Consider the following 22,067-nt stretch of genomic DNA (forward strand, 5'->3'; position numbering starts at 1 on the left):
GCCTAGGGTGTCCTGGTGCCACGTGCACTGATGGACACCCTTATGCTTGAACATGGTGTTTGTTATGGACAAACCGTGACTAGCACAGAAGTCCAATAACTGAACACCACTCGGGTTCAGATCAGGGGGGCCGTTCCTCCCAATCAAGCCCCTCCAGGTGTCACTGTCGTTGCCCACGTGGGCGTTAAAGTCCCCCAGTAGAACAATAGAGTCCCCAGTCGGAGCACTTTCCAGCACCCCTCCCAGAGACTCCAAGAAGGTCGGGTACTCTGCACTGCCGTTCAGCCCGTAGGCACAAACAACAGTGAGAGACCTATCCCCGACCCGTAGGCGCAGGGAAACGACCCTCTCGTTCCCCGGGGTAAACTCCAACACATGGCGGCAGAGCTGGGGAGCTATAAGCAAACCCACACCAGCCCGCCGCCTCTCACCATGGGCAACTCCAGAGTGTTGAAGAGTCCATCCTCTCTCAAGGAGTGTGGTTCCAGAGCCCAAGCCGTGCGTAGAGGTGATCCCGACTACCTCTAATCGGAACCTCTCAACCTCACGCACTAACTCAGGCTCCTTCCCCACCAGCGAGGTGACATTCCACGTCCCTAGAGCCAGTTTCCGTGTCCAGAGATCGGGTTGTCTAGGCCCCTGCCTTCGACTGCCGCCCGATCCTCTTCGCACCGGCCCCTTATGGTCCCTCCTGTGGGTGGTGAGCCCACAGGAGGGCGGCCCCACGTCGCCCGTTCGGGCTGAGCCCGGCCGGGCCCCATGGGGGAAGGCCCGGCCACCAGGCGCTCGCATACGAGCCCCAACCCCGGGCCTGGCTCCAGGGTGGGGCCCCGGCTGCGCCATACCGGGCGACGTCACGGTACTCAAAATGTTATTCTTCATTAAGGGGGTTTTGAACCGCTCTTAGTCTGACCCGTCGCCTAAGACCTGTTTGCCTTGGGAGACCCTACCAGGGGCATATAGCCCCAGACAACATAACTCCTAGGGTCACTCGGGTACTCAAACCCCTCCACCACGTTAAGGTGGCAGTTCTTGGAGGGGTAGATCAGGGTCTATGTTTTATTATTATTATTTTTGTTCCATTTGAGATCTGGAGCTATTCATAAAAGATCCGGGGCTATAGCCCTGGACCCCTGGGGCTAACGATGCCACTGCTGCATATAGCCTTAACTGCAAAGAGACACAGGCCGATGTATTTTTATCAAAATGTATTCATTTTAAGTTATTGTCTGTCTAGGGCCATAGTGGACTGGTTACAATCCTGACACAAACAGATATTTTCCTTTCAATCCCTAAATCCACTTTGTATCTGGCCTGTGTGGTGATTTCCAAGCAGGCTGAATACAAAGTAAAAATACATCAATCAGTTACAGTCCACAAAATAGGCTCTGGAGTTGGTTCACATCCCCAGAAAATGCCAATAGTATGTTATTCTAATACAAAATGCATATTAGCAAAGCCTAAGTTGGTCCAGCAGTCTAACCTGATGCCTCTGTTGCTAACGCACTGCTGGAGCATTGGGTTGGAATCCAACCCCCTGGTCTTTCATCAACAATTATCTCATATATATTTTCCACTGTCTCTATAAATAAATGTTAAATGACTTAAAATATCTATTGTATATTAAATATTGAGTATATAACAGTCTTTATAGCAGTATAAAGAACAGCTATGTATTCATCTTAATTTTTGTGTACGTGGTGTCATATATTACATGGCTTATGCGTTTGTACGTTAAAAAGTAAAAATGATCTAAGCAAAACAAAAATGTGTTGTGACTGGTCATTGCACCTGCCATTATTGTTTGGCTGTCATTAGCTATATTTATACGAATTGTGACTTTTCCACGCATTTTGAAATGGCTGTAAATAAATAAATAGCATGTCATATAAACGTTTATTTCATATTTCCATGAAAATGAATGATTGTCTAATCTTGCGGCGCAACAGAACTTCTAGCGCTATGCACAAATAGCTCCCTTGATTCCACCCGTTTGTTCCAGAAGTGGTTTGCTCCATACGGATAGTGGTGCTACGCTTGCTGAATCTCCACAGAGTCAGTGCTTGCTTCGCTGCGGTGACACTAGTCTATACCTTCTTCAGCGTCTGTCGATCTCTTATTGCTCTTTGAAAATTTTTACTCTCTGACATTTTCCTTGGTGAGTAATTTCTTCCCCTCTTACCTTTTCTTCTTTATTTTTTTCTTCAAATTTTTGTTTCTATATTTTGTTATATTTTTTGCATTTCAGTGCCTCAATCCTCTCATTTTTTTCCGACTTTTGGATAGCTGTTGACTTGAATACAGTGTCTGAGAAGACACTCTCTTACGACAACATGTATAACGAATAAGACGTGTTGGAATAATTTATATTTCCAATGATAAGCTATTTGTTTTCATGTTCTTGTGCATCTTACTCCCGAATGACTGTCAATTAATTTTCGTGTGCAGGGTTTTCTTCACATCTGAAAAGTAACCCAGTTGCACACACCATTATTCTTCTTCCGTATCTTTCTTTGAGGTTATTAAGCAATGTTGTTTTGTTTGAAATTTTTATTTTAAAATGTTATGTATTTACATATCGGAATATTTTTTAATCAGCTCGTATTGAGATGGAGTTGTTGATTACCTTTTCCTGGTCGACAGCGTGCGAGACTGTAGCCTCGTGACCGTTTATGATATGGCTAACCCTACCATTCTTTGAGAAATTACTTATGGAATTCGTTTTCCTTATAAAATAACTTTGGCATGCAGTCATTGTGTCACTGTTATAATGCCTACATGTTGGCCTACAGGTGAAGGAGGCTATTTCAGATATTTGCAAAACACTACAGGTTATTTGCACACACAGAACTTAAGGTAAAGCACTTGCATAATCGAATGTAATGTCTCCTAATTTAATCCGAACTTTGTTAACTGTCAATTTGCATTACTGTTTGTTGAGATTCATGCTTTTAGTTATCAGGCCTAATATGGCAATTGCCTACTGTGTGCAAGGAACTTTGGGATTAACAGCCTTGTTTTTAATGTGTGTTTTATGTGCATGTATAGAATTTCTAGTTGAGCTTTACCTGACAGCAGAACAACAAAATAAAGAAGAAAGATGTGTTTCTCAAAACATGAAGTCATAGTGTAGGCCTTCTCTTATAAACACATTTCTCTATCAGTGTAAATAGTCCAAGTCAATGCAATACTAATGTTCAAACACTCCAGATAGGCTACTCATCAGACTAACAATAAAGTGAGTGAAATAGTTTAACCCAAAGACAGCTACAGTCTTTGCAGAATTGTCATCATCATTATTCAGTGCCTCACCCTAACGCAACTGTTGTTTGTTAAAAGCGGTGCTGTCAAATCATTGGTTGTGCTAAACTGCCTTTCTAGTGGTATCTCATACATGCATCTATAGTGTTAACCATGTTTTAGTTTGTAAAAGTCTATTGGGCATACACAATCCTGTTTAGCTATGGTTAATATTTCTTCAACAGGCAAACCATCAAGGTGTTTTTTTATTTTTATTTAATTTTACACTTATTTCCCCCATTTTTTTTCCCCAATTTGTTGCATCAGGGATAGTTGATGACAAATCGGTATGTCCTCCAGTATAAATCCTGCATGTTTTTTTGCTTCATATCACACTGCATATTTAACCAGGACGTATGCTGGAAAGTAAAGGGTTGGAGGAGACTGCTTCTTTGTCTATTGACATGCAACGCCCTCAAGTTGTTGCCAGAACACACCTTGGCATGGCCACCCTGTGCCGTCATCCCTCCCACCAAGCCAGTCCATGCTGGCTTGACACTTTTTTACAGTTCCCGGCACTGTGGGTGTGCTGCCCCCTGTGCAACAATGCTTTAGAACTGCACCATTTGGGAACTCCTTATAGGGTAATTTTTGCATTTATTATTATTTAACCTACCCCTACATTTGTCACTTTTCTGTGTTCTCAATGCTGATATAACCAAGTCATTCCAATCTTTGCCAATTTCCAAATGTGTTTTTTGTTTTGTTTTTTAAAACTTCGACCACACTTAATTGCACAATGGAATAAATCATCAATAATATTTATGCCCAGGTCTGAAGGTCTATACAGGTATATACAGGTATTGCCCTCCAGTATTATTGGCACCCTAGGTAAAAAACTAAAAAATATTGGATTGTTTAATTGAATGAAAATTGTCGAATTGTTCAAAGAATTTGTTATCAAGATTTGTCATCAAGGAATAAGGATCATGTCATTTCAAATCAAAATATGTGTGGAAATCCCCTCACATTAAAACTGGCTATGCACTTTAAAAGTAGAGTCAGCAAAATGTCATTACCACGAGCAGCACACGTGATAGTGACATGCTAAATTTTAGTGATACATTCATACAGTATCTGTGGTTTGTTTTATGCAGCCATAGATTGGTAGCCATGAGACCAGAACAGGCACTCCTAGCTGTTGTGAAAATGTACCCACTGTGTTTACCTCATTTTGCTGAGTCTACCTTTAACCTCATGGTCATGTTTTATATTAAATCCACAGAAGTACAGATCAAAACATGTTACTGTCCAAATACTTTTGCACCTGTAGCACTTACGTGTGAAGTGTAAGGGGATTTTAAATGGAACGTTCGTGTAGTGCCTTAGGCAGAAGCAGGCTGACACGTCTGTGCTGAAAGGTGACAGGTGTTTGATTCTTTGATCTTACCAGGTGTTGCTAGCAGCTAACTGAGATTAAACTCGAATTCAAATGTTAGAGATCATGTCATTTCCTATATACCATGTCCATCAGATACTGACATTTTCATGAGCACATGATGAAACATCTTCAAGAGAGCATGCATTATTTTCCGGCCATGTCTTGAGGACTGTGGTTTTGCCACTTTTTCCCTGTTGATAGCTGTGAGCACATGCAGAAGACCCTCTGTAACTTGGAAGACGTAGACTTGGATTGTTCAACATGTGTCACTGTGATGCTGTGGAGGGCATACTTTTATTATCCGGATGCTGCAGCTGTAATCTTGGACCCCTAATTGAATCCACGGGGTGTTTTTGTGATAAGGAGTCAGGTGAGCTCCTGCTGCCACAGATTAGATGTCTGTAGTAAAATTATTGTGGTTATCATGCTTCTTTTAAAATTGCAGGGTTCCATTGTACAGTCCCGGGCTGAGAGCATTGGGGCCAGGCATCTAGTATCAGACCTTCTCGTCCCTGGTCCAAGTAGACAGGTATGTGCCAGTGGCAAAAGTAATGATGCACTGTGAAAATGGACAAAAAAAAACATGATTGGATACAGAAAAATTGAAGGCTAGTTCACTAACCTGAGATTTGTTGTTTGGATTAAATGTAAACCCAATGTAACTGTTTTAAAAAACAAATGGAAGTACTTTGGACTTTCAGTGCATGAAAATGCATAATGTGTGTTTCAAATAATGAAATAGTGAAGAATTGCAAATAGTTTATTTATTAATTATTGATTAATTAGAAGGACCTATGGGGGAATTTGTAGAAATGTTTGTAATGGGAGGAGAGTAAAGACAAGACAAGAGTAAAGTTTGGACAGGCAGAAGTTAGAACTGAACCTCAGAGTTTTGTGTCTGTAAGATGATATATTTCTCACTGGAATTTCATGCACTTAACTTACCAGCCTCACTATTAGAAATATATATTTGTGGCCTAGGGTGGTTCAGCGATCTAAGCAGCAGCCTGGGGTTAACACATGCTGCTGCAGCATCGGTTCAAAACTGTCCCACTGCTCTTTCAGCCAAACTTTCCTTTATCTTTCCCCACATCCGCGTTACATAATCATTCAAATCCAACACAATTATGGATGTAAAGACCCATTTATTAGTATACTTTATATTACAATCACTGGTTTGTCACATTTTATTTAAAAAAATATAATATATCTAAATATATATCGAAACCGGCCTGTCAGGTGACATAACAGTCAATGATGGGAAGACCAATCTTCCAAAATGTTCATCTGTTAATGGAACAGGCACATACCTTATCTTGCAGTATAGCTTCTGTAAAGCCGCTAGTTACTGCTTGGGTTTTGAGCACTCAACAGTGCTTCCAAAAAGTGTTTAAACTTGATCGGATACATAAATCAGTGTTATGCATTCAAATGCTTGTGGCTTATGTTGGTCCATTGGTCTGAGCTTCTGCCTCTATTAAAAATGTACTGCAGCAGCATGGGTTCAGATCGCACCCACTGCTCTTTCAGCAAAGATGTTCTCTTTGTTTTCCCACATTCCTGCGCAATAATGCACAAAATACCTGAAGAATAAATATGTCAAATATTCAAATATTTAAGGAAAATACTTTGTGGTTCACACATTCTGTCTCCCTTTCCTAGCCTTACTAAAACCATGAAAAAAGTTTGTGGTCACATAGAAATGTCTTTGTTTTCTAATTAAAAAACAACAAAAAATATTTAGAAGAAGGCTAGTTTTGTGTCTGTAATGGAGTGGCCAGCAAACACTGTTGAGCTGTTGTTGGAGCAGCTTGACCGTATGGTACGTAAGAAGTGCCCAACAAGCCAATCCAACTTGTGTAATGTCCTTCAAGAAGCATGGATCTTTTGATTATCTCAAAAAATTGACAACTAGAATGTCAAAGGTCTACAAGGCGGCAATTGCTGCAAATGAAGGATTCTTTGACGAGAGCAAGGTTTGAAGTTATTATTTCTAACCTTGTCAATGGCTGTGTTTCCAATTAATTGGCTATATTTGCAATTCAAACTCACTTCATGTGTATTTTCATGGAAAACAAGGACATTTCTAAGTGACCCCAAACTTTTGAGTGGTAGTGTAGGTTTTAGAAATATATCTAGAACCATATAATTCAAAACAAAAAGAAAAGGAAGAGGCCGACCAGAATGGAATTGAGTGAACCGTGAGGAATCACTGATAGTTACATTCGCTGATGTGTTCAAAGGTTCAATAATGATTCGGGAAGGATTCAGATGTTTGTGCAAGGAATAACAGTTTGCGCTCCAGTTGTGATCACTTTTCTTGACAGTATTAGATTGAGTGTCAATACTGTATATGCACTTCTTTCCTTATCAAAGGATGGTGGACTACTGTGGGACTGAAGCTTCCCTTTCCGCTTTCATTATTCACTGACTAAAGCTAGGCAAGGTTTGACATTTAATTGATGGCATCTCGCGTAGAGGAATCTCATCAAACTAACACAAAGTAATGGCAACTAGCTTGTGGAGGAATGTCTAGGCTTTTCAGTGTCACTTCATAATTTATGTATCTGCTTCAGTAGAAGGTTGACTGAGAGTGAGGAGAGAGCACACAGGTCAGAGAAAATAAAGGTGGCCTAGAAAACTTTCTTCAGTAGCTTATTGATTTCTTTAAGAATGTGCCATTGCCGGTTGAAATATATGTAGTTGGTCTTATACAGTATACTGTATACGTACTTAGCCTATGTCTATAAAGGAATCTCCTATCTAACATATTGTAGCACAGATGTATCATACCATGGAAATCCTTCATCCTCTAATCAATCATCATTCATCATTAATCGGGGACTTGCAGCATGGATTATACCGACCAAGAGCTTTACCATTTGGGAATTTCACATCCCACTCCACGTCAGCAAAACGCTGAAACCTTGCTCTGAGAGATTTACAGTATGAGAGAGTGTGAAACACAGACCTGTAGGATCCACCAGCAGTAGTTGTTAATGGAAGGATAGTGTGAAGAGACAGGAGGTAATATCAAAAACAATGTTTGCTTTAAAGTCTACATGGACGTGAGAGGAGTTCTACTGGATTGCCGAGAGAAAATACTGGAGGATGTTGAAAGGCACACAGGACTTTAGAGGGAGGAAGAGCTTGAAAGCAGACTGCAGACTGTGATTTGTGCATCTGCTGTTTTTAATCACTGCTAAGAAAGCCTGCTGTGTGAATTATAGATGGACCTGGGTGAAAATTTCATGAAAATGTTATTCATGCATTCAAATTTGTCAAACATGTCAGCTACATCAACTAGAGACACTTCAGATCTGCCTAAATAGAGAACAAGAGAGAGGGTGAGAAAGGGATAAAGGGCTATAGGAATAATTGGCTGGAATTTGGTGATTTGGTTTGCAAGAAGATATACTGTACTGCTATAGAGAAAAAATGAATGGGCTTTTGAATATATTTGCAATATTGAATATATTCCTACCAAATGACTAGGTAACAATAGAGATTGCTGTATCTGTGCACATTAAATACAAAGAATGTATTGAATACATCCACCTAACTCACTTAACCTAGAAAGATCTCACCAACGGCTTAGATAAATGAACATGGTAAATATGGTTGAAAGACTTGCTAGGGGAAATCACTCTCTAGGGTGGAAACACAACACCAGAGAACAGGGATATACTGCAGAATGTATTATAAAATTTAAAATATATATAATCTGAGTGGAAAATACATTACAGACTAAACAAGCCTGAACCCAGGTCCACATTGGTCGTTGTTGGAGATTGATTATCTGATGCTTGGTAGAGTATCAGGACATCAATTGGTAGAGTTTATTTAAGAATGCATATTATTAATTCTGGACACAAACATTTCTACTGTTGCTCTTATTTCCCAAAATCTCCCTATCAGAGTTTCCAGCACATCCTCGGTCCCCAGAGTCTAATGTGGTCAAACATTTTAAAAAGCTTTCTGTTTGGCTAACCAAACAGAACATTATATAATCTCTCTCTCTTTCTTTCCCTCTCTCTAGCTCTCTGCCTCTCTCTCTCTCTATGTGTATATATTTATATATATATACAGCTCCGGAAATTTCTTTGACCACTGCACCTTTTCGTCTCTTAATTTTGTTCCTCACTCAAAACCTTCCCTTTTGACTTTTTTGGAAAGGAAAAGGTTCTGTGGTCTCTCATACAGTCTATATATATTATACCCAATGTGTAAGTGTGACTGGTATGTGTATATTATAGATTTGTATATATACGTTACCATTAAAAAGTTTCCAAAGTACAGTGTAGACATTGTTAATGTTGTAAATAATTATTGTAGCTGGAACGATTTTCAATGGAATATCTACATGGGCATACAGAGGCCCATTATCAGCAACCATCATTCCTGTGTTCCAATGGCATGTTCTGTTTGCTAACCTAACCCTAAACTTTGCCATAAGTCAGTTTGTGAAATTTCTGCCCTACGATCTGCCCCGGGCAACTGTAAGTAATATAATTGTGTAAGTGGAAGCATCTAGGAGCAAAAATCCAGCCGGTGGTTGACTACGCAATCTCACAGAGCGTAGCCTTGGCTTTTCATCCAACATCAGTGCCTGACCTCACAAATTCTCTATTGGCTAAATGGGCACAAGTTCACAATCCTTTGGATTGACACACAGTCACCCACAATATTCAAGTGAACCTTTTTTTTTTAAGTCTGAAAATAAATCAAATTAAAATGGTAAAATACCCTATTTAGATAAGTGAACACTTCCGCCACTTCTGCGACATCATCTCACCGAACAATGTTACCAATCTGGCGATCAGTCCATCCATGGTGTGGTCTATCCTCCGACACATGACCTGAGGCTACAGTCCCCTCCCCGTGCCCACCCTGACTCATCTCAAACTAGGCAGTGCAGGGAAAACAAAAAAAATAAAATGAAAACAAATGAACTGATTGAAAAATGGGGGGAAAAGTGCCTCTATGGTGATAGGTTATTCTGTGAGGTGCGAGGGTAGCGAGTACATAATGGAGAGGCAAAAACGAATATAACAAAACAACACTGACACGAGGAATCACGTTTCTTGTCTTTTATCCAATAAAAACGACACCACACAGTCTCAAACAACATGGACACAATAACCTGTGAGGTGCAGGTGAAAACCAGGAACCTAAATAGACCTCATAATGGCTAACTGTGTGGGTGTGAAAGTGCACTGCTGCCATCTCCTCCAACCGGCGGTTAGTACACCGGCGAGGTGGAGTGCCAGAGAGGGAAAGAGCACACAGCTCCACACAAAGCAGCCGTCAGAGTATTTTGATCAGTTTTAACCCTTTTTTTGGTGCCGCATGATTCCATATGGGTTATTTCATAGTTTTGATGTATTCACTATTAGTCTATAATGTGGAAAATAATATTACTAAAGAAATACCCATGAATGAGTAGGTGTGTCCAAACTTTTGACTAGGACTGTACCTTGAGTTGAAGATTTGGCCAATTGAAAAGATGGAGCTGTACATTGGTAACGTCAACTATACTTTTTCCAGCCTACAAATAAGCAGACCTAACTAATTCAGATGTGGAGAAAATATGGTACAAGTTATTGTTATGATAGTATAGCATTTTGAAAGGGCCAAATGGTTTACAAAATTTTGCAGTGAAACTCAGAGGAATAACATGCTCTTTCCATAAGTAATTGAGGTGGCATGGCCTAAGGCATGAGTTATAGTTTAATTTCATGTCTATCCATTTCTACATCCTTCATGATGACGACTCATTAATTGAATAATTCATAATTGTGGGGGATGCATTTTCATATTTAGATTATACTGTTAGGTTCTCTTGAAATAATGGATGCTCCTAACCAGCTGCCACTGAAATAAGGGATCTCCTAACCAGCTGCATGTTCCAACTGATCCATTTCTCGCTCTGTTTCCATTGAAGGCGATCCATTCATAAGAAAATTAAATTTTGTGTATTTCCTGCATCTGTTTTTTGTTGTTGTAAAAAGCAGCAAAGCACTTAATCCATAATTAGTACCATATAGTCTATTTACCTTTGTCTGCTCGTAGAGAACATCATAAATATTAAGGACTTTATTTATTTAGACCATTTAGAATCCATCCAAATTGTCTCTGTTAATTATGAAGTACCCTTATTATTTTGGTTCACTCTAAGCTATACATATTTTCTTGTTCTGCTGTTAATGTTTAGCTGCTCCATTAGATGTCCTGCTCCCTTGGGGTATACCACTTGGACTGTGGCCTGCCTCTAAACCTCAAGCTCTTTTTATTCTACATGCTACCCCAAGTGAACCTTTTTATTTTCTCCATTATCATGCTGGTATGATGTCAGGTATGGATAATGAACTATGTATCTACTGTAATGTTGACTAGAGAGTCAGGCAGCTTTTAATTAATGTTTTAGAGTTTAGTGTTTTTGCTGACCCTCTTGTCCAGAGCAACTTATGGGAGCAATTTGGGTTAACTTGCTCAAGAACAGAACAACAGATTTCTAACCTTGGCCACTCTGGGATTTGAACCACCATACTTTCGGTTACTGGTCAGACGATCTAGACTAGACTAGGCTGGGCTACCTGCTATTAGTATGTTTACTGAAGTGGTATCTGCAAATGTCCAGAAAGAATAGCTGACTGCTTTGGAAAATGTAAATGGGGATCAGAATAATCCGTAACCAAAACTAAGCTCCATTGTTAATTCATTCTGTACAATTGTGCATTCTCATGATTAAATTACATGATTCTTCCATCTTTACCCTAAAAGCCCTCCAGAGTGAATTGGTCCAGTTAGTGAATTGCCCTTTTGAATTCCCCTTTTGATCTCACATTTGACCTTTAAATAAGCGCCAACAGTCATGGAAAATTTGCATTGACTTATTTTTGTAATTACAACTCAAAAAAGCTGTGGGGTGAGAGATAGTATAAGAAACATGGATATGGAATATCACTGAAGTGATTAAACCCAGTTTAGACAGCTTTGGGGGTAAGCAGAGATGTTTGTGTATTGCTGAGCTGGTTGAACATGGAGCTTGTCATTCCAAGGTTGTGGGTTTGATTATCACAGGAGGCCAGAATCAACATGTATTCACTCACTACTCCTTTTCATTACTATCAAGCTAAAGAAAAGTAACTGCACATTTGGTAACACTAAATACATGCTTAATCATGTGGACAGATATCCTGACTCCACAATGTTACATTATGGAGATTATTTGGGGATGTAGGGAGTGACTGGGAAAAAAGGCAGTAACTGCCATCGCTCACATCAGTTACTGCCATTTACCTTGATTTTAGTTAGCTACAGTATACCTTGGTATCATTCATTTTTGTTTGCTGATTCAAGAATTAAACTCTATTAAACTTGTCAAGTAAATGCAAATAAATCCATGAACACAAAATGAAGACAAAATGTTTTCCAGTGTAACAAGCAAGAAGGCAGTAACTGCTGACCACGTCAAAGGTCAGGGTCGATATTAATATGAAACAGTCAACATATTACCATATAAGATAACATATAACCACATCTCTATTGATCTGTTTATAACTCATTTGGCTGCACCATTTCTTTTTGGTTCCACTCTGTTAGCAGTTATCTTTTGCTTGGTTAGGGCAAGTATTTGTGAGTGACTGTGGATAAGTGTGTCTACTACATGACTTTAATGTCAATATATAGAATCGGTAACATTATTGCATGGAGTACAAAATTATGAACTGTGTTTATATCGCTGGGAAGGTTGCTAGTTTTTCACTCAACCACATTGTCTGATTGACAGGAAGTTATTGCCAGGTTGCATGGTTCATAGGTGGTGGCTCTTCCGTCCCGTGAGTCACAATGATGAATTAATGAACAGGCCACTGCTGGTTCAACGTAGCGGCCAATAAGGGATCTGACATGTCTGCCAAATCTACTTAACGTCTCGGTGTACTGTATTTGCTCTTAATCTCAGGGCACGGTGTGTGTGTTTGCTTGTGGAGGCAAATGTGTGCCTTTTTGTTTTCTAATGATACTCTCAAATGGTCCTCCCAATAACTTTCATCTGGACCCCTAGTGGCAGAGGAACTTGGTCTATATGAGTGTGGTTGGGTGTGTGGGCATATAGTGGGTGCATTTAAAGTGCCTGTATAATGTGCTCACATGTGCACACGTATGACCAAGACTGAGAGAAGGCATAGTGACCACATCCCACCACAGCTGTCCAAGCTCCCATCTCCGTTTACGTCTCATTGTCACTTCACTCTATTGCCTTTTTTAAGAAAGCCCTGGAAAACGAATGGCATCACAGGGACTCCCTCCCAGCTGTTAACGACAACCCTCTGTCTTGTCTGTCCAAGTGTTGCTCATCCCAGGGCACTTCCCCTTGTGCCGCTTCCTGCTGCTGTCAGCTTGTCTGAAGCGATTTGGAAAAGTAGTATTACATGCTTTTTGGGGATCAAATTAAAGCCTATTTGTTGTGTCCTGGCACTGTGTGGAGTCTGCTGGCATGCTGGGTCTCTTTGACCTCCTGTGCCCGATGGTATTGGGCTTCTGATAAACACATCTTGGTTAAATGAAACACCTCCGAAAAACAAAGGCATTAATACAAGATGCTGTACAGTAAGGCACTTACTGTATTTCAGGAAATTAAACCACTTCATGACATATTCACTAAAAATAAAACTCTACCCAGAGGCTAAAATCAAATTAGACATATTCTAATTAGACATATTCCTATGTCCCAGACATGGGATGCCATTTTCTTAAAGCGGACAATGCTGGGATCGGATTGTCCTCCCACAGCATTATAGGCCCACTTATCGAGCATCCACCTGAGGGGTCAGGAGGCACAAGGGAGAGTGATTGTCAGGAAGCCTGGAAAAATGGGTAGACTAACCTACACAACTGTGGTTTCAAATCAGGACTAAGAAATATAATGGACAAGAGTTGTTTGCACCATCTGTTTCTAATATACACTGAACAAAATTATAAACGCAACACTTTTTTGTTTTTGCCCCCATTTATCATGAGCTGAACTCAAAGATGTACACAAAAGGCCTATTTCTTAAAAATATTGTTCACAAATCTGTCTAAATCTATATTAGTGAACACTTCTCCTTTGCCAAGATAATCTATCCACCTCACAGGTGTGGCATATCAAGATGCTGATTAGACAGCATAATTATTGCACAGGTGTGCCTTAGGCTGGCCACAATAAAAGGCCCTCAAAACTTGCGACATCTGTGGCATTGTGCTGTGTGATGGAACTGCACATTTTAGAGTGGCCTTTTATTGTGGCCAGCCTAAGGCACACCTGTGCAATAATCATGCTGTCTTATCAGCATCTTGATATGCAACACCTGTGAGGTGGATGAGTTATCTCGGCAAAGGAGAAGTTCTCACTAACACAGATTTCGACATTTATGAACAATATTTTTGTGTACATAGAGAAAGTCTAAGATCTTTGAGTTAAGCTCATGATAAATGGGGGCAAAAACAAAAGTGTTGCATTTATAATTTTTTTCATTTGAGATTGTTTGAATAATTATTTATCTGTACCTCCATGAAAAATGACTTTTTGGAGCTTTTGATCCAGCTTTCAAGCCATGGTTAAGTATGTTAATTTCAAATGTAATCATGATGCTGTGAATAAGGTTTGTCCATGGGTAATATAAGATAATTCATATCCAATTTTTAAAGAGATGTACAGTAAACCTTTAAAGATATACATATATATACATATTCAAATACACATACATACAAAGATATATATGCACGCTAAGCTCTAATATTTATGGCCCTCCTTTCAGCTTTGGGCATGACAAAGGTATGTCAAACAGCGGGGCTTCGCAGTCAGCCCAGCCTCCAATATGTTCATGTGGAGAGATCCTGACAGTGCTGATACTGTTGATGGGCACAGATACCCTGTGCAGAAAATTATATGCAGAGAGCTAAGCAGCAGCCAAAATCACACCACGCCTCGCTGCTTCCGCAAACAGCAGTTGTTCACCAATCTGCCTCACCTTGCACAATGTCTTCTGCTTTTTAAAACATTGCAACTAGTTGCACAAGATCACTGGATCCCTGATTAGGGATGGAAATTACATTTTGCACAGCTGTAACTTCTCAGCTGTAATTTTACATTCCACATCCATCCTCATATCGTGTAAAACCACAGTGTGAGCAGTCAATATTTTATATTTCACACACTTTCAATTTAAATCGTCTCTCAACATGGCGCATGAGCTTTGCAAAGTTAGTATTCATATAAAGCCCCAGGATTTTTAAAACATTTGACACGATTTCCTCCAAATGTTGTATTACTATTTTCCCCTCTGTGACCATCAGACATGCCCACAGGAGGCCTATGGCAGTACCACGATGGCACTAATACTGCATGCGCCTTTTGTCCTTGGCTTAGCTTTACCGTCCCTCTGTGGCGCCATTTCACATTCCAAAGGCAGACTCAGTGTGCATTTTGATTACGGAGTGGTTTTTAGAGCCTCAGAAATCACACATTATAGTGTTAATTCTGGCTGTCCAATAGAGATTTGATGCCAACCATTGCTCAGATGTGCATATACACCAACTTTAAAAACAAACAATTAATTATTAAAAACAGAGAGAGGAAAAAATAAACATTCTAAGACATTCTGAATTGCTTGACAGCTGTTCCAGAAAATGTTTCAAATCCCTTCAACCATAGCTTTGAAACTGCAGTTAAGTCAGCGTAAAAGCTAATGACAGACACTATTGTGAGACAGCGACATATTGTCCAAAGTGGAATGATTTTATTTTTGCAGATGCATGGTTTTCCACGTGGCTGTGTGGGGTGGTGGTGTCCTTTGGAGGACAGCGGGAGGGACTGCTTTCTGTTGATTAGGAATATTCAACAATGATTAGTGTCACCGTTTTTGCGGAAGGAGCCTGCTGCGCAGCCTCAGAGTAAATTAGAATAGCACAAGCATCACTAGGTCCACAGTTGCCACTGGCTACGGCTATTGAGGATGTATTTTGGATTAGCGAGTGAGCAAGATACATTGGGGCTTCCCAGGCTGGGGCTTCCCAGGCTAACGTTTCCTCAGAGATGGCTGCTAGATCTGCTGCAGGTCCTTTTTGATTAGAAAACAAACAAGGGTTCTGTCTGCATTGTTATTAATCTGTTTGGCAGTTGGAACTGAATATGTGTTAGGGTCTAGGTACATTGAATGTAGCAGACATAAAAGAAACGCCTGAAACTAATTGCCTCGGATATTGGTCTTGATGAGAATAAAGAACACATTTCCTGCAAGGTTCTCTTCAGCACTGTTTCCTAATCCAATAAATCTGGAGGAGTTAAGAGGAAAATGTAAATGTAGAATAGTTAAAGCTTTGTTGACATCTTTTGTTAGCTTTTTTCCACTGAAAACTAAATGCTTACAATTGTTGCCAGCTCTGAGGTTAATGTCTAGGTTATTATTCATTTATTTGTAACTATTGTTTGTAACTATTTTCCCCTGTAACTGGTGAAGAGGTGTATATGCAACATACTTCTGGATAATCATGGTTCATCCGACACAGTAAAGCTTTCAAGTGACAAGTTTAGGGAAATTCTGACCACGAACCATTGACCTTGCAACAGCAGTCTAACATGAATTGCCAAACTGGTGAAACTCTACATTGTAAATGCATGTTGAAGGAATAACAGCAAAAAACAATGTAAAAATACAGACTTCGCTCACAAAGTGCACTGTACAGTATGTAGTAGGCTTATATGGTGCTGATGTCAACAATGGTTTCAAAGAAAAAGTAGTGAAATTAAATGGCTGCGTCAGAGTTGAACATAGCAGTGGTGTCATGCTGAGTGCGAAATTATACATAAGTCTTTTTTTACGCTACACTTGAAAGTAATTGGAGAAAAGACCAACAGAGTTGCATTCAAGAACAACAATAAGTGGCTGGTATTGGCAGGACTGCCGTAATAACAGTCCTGTTATTGTGTATAACAAAAGAAAGGTTTTTTCCCCCATGCAGTTGTTTGTGTCTTTCTTGCTTTCCCTGTTCATGCATTGGCTCCCAATGAGCCAAAATGAGGTTGTGGATATGTGTCTATGTGTGCTGCAAGATGCCTTCCAGAAAAAACACAATGGCATCTTTCTATCACACATCACCTTTATCTACTCATTTAATGGGGGTCGGTTCAACCTGTAAGCAAACCCAAATATAAATTCAGGAGGCAAACCTATTCTTATAGGCTAATGGCAGACCTGTACCAGTTTTTTGCTGTTTATGACAAGGTCTGCCTCACTATCAGTACAATCTAAGCAGAATTATACAAACCTGCGCCTGGTAATCCATATGTGGACCAGACATAAATTTAATACAGAACACCTCATACAACAAATACATTTTAAGGGGCTTTTACCAACAAAAAGTCAAAAGAAAAAACAAAAGATCTTTCTTCAGTCTCAAGATTTGTATGCTGTTCCAAAGGCCAGAACTATTGTGACTAGAAGCAGCCTAAACCAAAGTCAGCATTTGCCTTCCTGCTTTTTTTCCTCTTTATCTACTAACGCCTCTCTCTATCTACTGCTAAATCACATCAATCCAGATTTGAACTTTCTTTGGCTAATCCAGGAAACTCCTCCACCATCATCTTTGTCCTTTGTTGACAATTTTGTTAACCACTTGAAAAAGAATGTTGATATCATCCGCATTTCCTCAGCTTATTGATTCCCCTGGTCCCTCACACACAAGTCATGTACACACATCACTTTTTCATTTCTCCAGAAGAAAACCGGCAACTAGTGACGTCTGATTGTCTAGATGGACATGGGGGGGGGGGGGGGGGGGTGGACATGGGGCAGGGGGAGAGGCACCTGGAATCGTCAGGTATCGTCCTGGTCTGCAACTGCAACAAGTCTTTTGAGCCTGGCACTCCGGAGGTATACGTTTAAATGGAGCCAGAGACAAGTAAAATTTAGAGGGTGCATTCCTTAGATTTAAAGGATTTACAATGAAGAAAGAGAACTGTTCCTACTCCCCCGACACAAAAATATAGCAGAATAAAACCTTGGGGCTAAGACAGGGGGTCCAGATACTCTAAATATACCTTCAAAGTATCTAAAATCCTTCCAAAAATACTTTTTCCCCTTCAAGAAAAGACATTGAAAGCTATCCATCAAGCTGTTATAAAGCGTACTTGATGTTTTGGTTGTCCTACCTAGCTGTATTAAGATGAATGAACTAAATTAAATTTGCGCTGGAAAAAAGCATCTGCTAAATTACTTTAATTTATAATAATGCCCAAAGATCTGAGGGCTGACCAGACTCATAACTTTTTATATATATTTGGTTGCTAAGCATTGTTATGCTTTACAAAAACAAAGTTTTTAAAACACAAGGCTTTAATATGGATTTTTCATTTTACCTTATTGGTTAAGTACTATATTTGTGAAAAGTATTCACACCTCTTGACTTTCCCCCCATTTCTTTGTCTTTTGGATTTGGATGATTCATTTAATAAAAATGTAAATACATTACATGAAAAAATGCCTTCTATCTACACACAATACTCCAAAATGACAAAGAGAAAAAATATATTTGTGCCACTTCATATGAAAATGAAAAAACGTGAATACGTTTTCAGACCCTTTACCTTGACACTCTAAATAGAGCTCACATTAATCCTGTGTCTTTTCATTGTCCTTGAGATTTCTCTGGAACTGTGGCAAATTCAATCGATTAGACATTATTTAAAAAGGCAAAATAAAATGTATTGGTCATTTCTGGAAAATGGTATTCACGTTGTATATATGTTTTTTAGTTGTTTGATGTTTTGACCCACAGTCAACAATATTGTAAAAGCTTGCAGAATTTCCCATGCACATGCAATGTGATCACGAGTTTTAGTTGTGAATAACAATGTTTGTAAGACAATAAAACCAAAAAATATAACTTGCAATTCGTCCAAACTAATTAGCACACTTTTTCTTACATAAATATTTTTTTTCTAAAGTATCTGTAATCCGATTAAAATATTTTTGGTTGTAATGTTACAGTTACAGTTTTTTTGCAATCTGTTATGCCCCAAACTTGGCCGAGGCCTTACAAATTATGTTACATGTATGCTTGTTCTGGTTTTCATTAGAACCCTTGCTGCTGCATGTTAAATTAATTAGAAATAAATGTTTCATTTATTAAGCCTGCCAGGGGGGAAGAAAAGCATGACTGTCTGAGTATACTCCTGAGGAAGTGGCATGACAAAATCCCAGGCAGTAATATTGTGACTTCCCAAGGATTCCCACACTGCTTATAAGAACATATCTCAGATGGGTTTGCCATGGAACGAGAGACCAGATCTTCTGAGAGCTGATGAATGGGTGAGACAACAGATTCGAAGAAAGACTGAAAAAGATTTTAACATTGACCAAAAGTAAAAAAAAAGAAGAATAAAAATAAAAAAAAATAATCTTATATACGACGAGATGGTCACAATACTGAAACCAGTAGAACCAAACATTTTACAGTGAAGTGACATCCATGCAAGACCCATGTCTAGAGACACGCCCCCAGGAGGATGTTACTGGCATTTCATGCCCAGCATGCCACAGAGTTTTCCAGGCTCAGATTGACCTCTATAGACAACTGTGCACACACCAGACTGAAGCATGTCAAGACATCTGATAGACAATAATGGGACAGTGTGGGTTGCTTGAATGCATTTATTTGCAACTGTGTGTGTGTGACATCCACAAATGCAATGTTTGTGTGTTTGTGTAACTGTGTTCTAGGAATAATGATCTATACACCCATTAATTGTTCGATGAGGGAGGAAGCAAGATAAATAGACTTTGCTGATGCGAGGGGTGTGTGCACGATTTTATGTGGACACTTGGCAAACAGATAAATAACGCCAAGTCTTGTTTATGGTACAACTGATTGAGACTGGGGACCAAATTACCTAGATCCATCACACCATTACGATTAGACTCGTGATAGTAAATGCAAGATATCTAATGTTTATTTTAACAAGCGGCTCCTTTTATCGCATTACTCTATAAATTACGTAAGAGTGTGGAAGTGATTAATCGAAATGATTATATAATTATTGAGCATGCTGTATAAAATGTTGGAAGGGTGGAGCTAGAATTGCAAGTTATTAATTGGGTTGTTCAAAATGTTAAGAGGTTCTTGTTGGAACTAAGCAGTGTGCATGTATGTGTGTGTTTGCTTACATGTTTTCTTGTGTCCATACATTTAATTGCTTTATTATATGGACCGACATTGATTAGGTGGGACAAAAGTGATCCTATTTAAAACGTGACTGTTTACCCTATAACATGGCTTTGCCTGTGCTATGTGTATTTACTAAATAACTCAAGCCAAAAGGAGATGTGATGGGCTCAGCAGAAGTGTGAGATTGAGCAAGAGAGGATGTAATGAGGAGAGCGGGTAGGAGGGATGAGTGGTATTCCTTGGCCTTGGTGCTTATTGCAGGCATGTTTGTGAGGTCTGTTCACAGTTCTTTCAACCACATTACCAGGACCACATAGGCTCCAGATCCCAATGACAACGAACGCAGCACTCCTCCCATCTCCCAATCAACAAAATACTAAGCCTGTTCAAGAGTTTGTGATAGCTTTCTAACATTTTTTGATTCTAGCATGCCTTCCGTGTTTACAATTTAGTTTATCCTAGTCTGTATGATTGCTATATTTTTTGCTGTATTTTTGCTTTATATATTTCATCATTCTTACTACGTATATATATTGTGCCATGGCCATGGCACAGGAATTACATTGTGCAGCATGACGCTGTGTTATTCGGTGTATTTGATAAATTAACACTGAACTTCTGGGCCACACTGTTTGGCTGCTACCGGGGTTTTTGGTTTGAAATTAAGTTCTACCTGCTCTGCAATTGGGACAATACCTCTGCCTCTCCCGAATTGTATTGTGGGAGAATCTATTAAGCAACTTTGCCAACGAAGTTTGCAAGAAACATTTTACACAGCATCGTGACCCATGTTCACTTAGAAGAGGACTAAAGGTGAATGCAATTCCATCAAGTTACCCAGTTCAGCCTGGACACAAAACCGATTGTAAGTAATACTTCAGATTGCTATATTATAGTACATAAGTACACATTGCCTCCGGATACCCTGGGCAAGGGTTGGGGATTAAAGTGTTCACCAGCGCCCTCCTTTAGCTGTTAGCAAGCTTCTATTCAGTCAGTTCATTATCTGTGTATTATGGTTAAAACTAGAAAGGCTCCCCGAAAATGTTTATTCCTGCTCGTATTCAGAGTCAGACATAATGTATGTATTGTCTTTTCTCAAGCAAGTAAAGTTTCTCTCCGAGGTGAATATCAAAGACGAAATAGGCAACTTGCTTTCTAGCTAGTGAATACTATCATTTACTGTGATGTGTACACGCTGGAGGGACTATGTCTCCCGGCTGGCCTGGGAACGCCTCGGTGTCCCCCCGGAAGAGCTGGAGGAAGTGTCTGGGGAGAGGGAAGTCTGGGCATCCCTGCTTAGACTGCTGCCCCCGCGACCCGGCCCCGGATAAAGCGGAAGATGATGGATGGATGGTGTACACTTATTCTTCCCAAACGAACACGTGGATTGCTACAATTTTGAACATAACTTTATTTAGAGGAATACAACAGAGGTAAACAACACCACTTGTCTTTGTTTGGGGTGTTTTCCGCTTGAAATGCAGCTTTGTGATAGGGGTACGAACCGTTTCCATTCATACATTTGGATGATGCTAATAATGCTAATGATGCTAATTACAAACTGGGGCAGAACTGAATAATAGACTGTTTCAAAAAATTACTCTGTGTCTTCAAGATTATTTTTTGGTGAATGGACTTTGACAAAAATTTGAATTTTGCACAAACTATCCCTTTAAGGTCAGATTATGACTTGACGAAAGAAAGAGGGTATTTATTGCTTTGCAAAATCCATGTGACATTTAGCTATTGCATGTGGCCGAACCCGTCTGAAGGTGATTGGAGCTGCCATGACAATTATGGAGTTAAATACCGAGCATCCAGTACCACCCATTGCCCAGCACAAGTACCCCTGTCTGAGGAGGGCCAGGTGGGAACTTGATAGTAGTGGTAGGAGAAAGAGGAAGGTGTGACATTTTACAATAAACATTTGGCAGTAGGGATTCAAAGAGAGGGATAAGCAAAGAATGAGTGGCCGAGAGTGTTGATATGGGTGTAAAGAACATTAGTGTGTGTTAGACGGGATGTGAAAATAGCTAATTTTCCATCTTAAAAATGAATAGATCCCCAAAAGAGAGAATTCACCCAAATAAAAAAATGGCACGTTGGTTAATGTCAGCAATCCATGATTTGGTTTAGTTTCCCTGGGGCTGTTTCCAAATCATTAGCATTAGTG

The 22,067-nt window shown here is 39.7% G+C and overlaps 1 protein-coding gene across 6 annotated transcripts in view; it reads left to right on the forward strand.

Moving 5' to 3' along the window:
• The first annotated feature begins 2,042 nt into the window (after nt 1-2,042).
• raly (RALY heterogeneous nuclear ribonucleoprotein) overlaps nt 2,043-22,067 on the forward strand; it is an 89,879-nt gene continuing 69,854 nt past the window's right edge. The window contains exons 1-4 of one of the 6 annotated variants that reach the window (XM_020045139.3): nt 2,045-2,158; nt 3,652-3,884; nt 4,883-5,051; nt 5,127-5,210. The gene's annotated coding sequence lies outside the window, so the exon portion shown is untranslated. Of the gene's footprint in view, nt 2,159-2,244; nt 2,857-3,651; nt 3,885-4,882; nt 5,052-5,126; nt 5,211-22,067 lie in introns of those variants that run through there. The other 5 variants (XM_029114260.2, XM_010905746.4, XM_010905749.3 and 2 more) reach the window with 5 other exon arrangements.

This window comes from Esox lucius, chromosome 17 (genome assembly GCF_011004845.1).
Source record: "Esox lucius isolate fEsoLuc1 chromosome 17, fEsoLuc1.pri, whole genome shotgun sequence".
NCBI classification, from domain to species: Eukaryota; Metazoa; Chordata; class Actinopteri; order Esociformes; family Esocidae; genus Esox; species Esox lucius.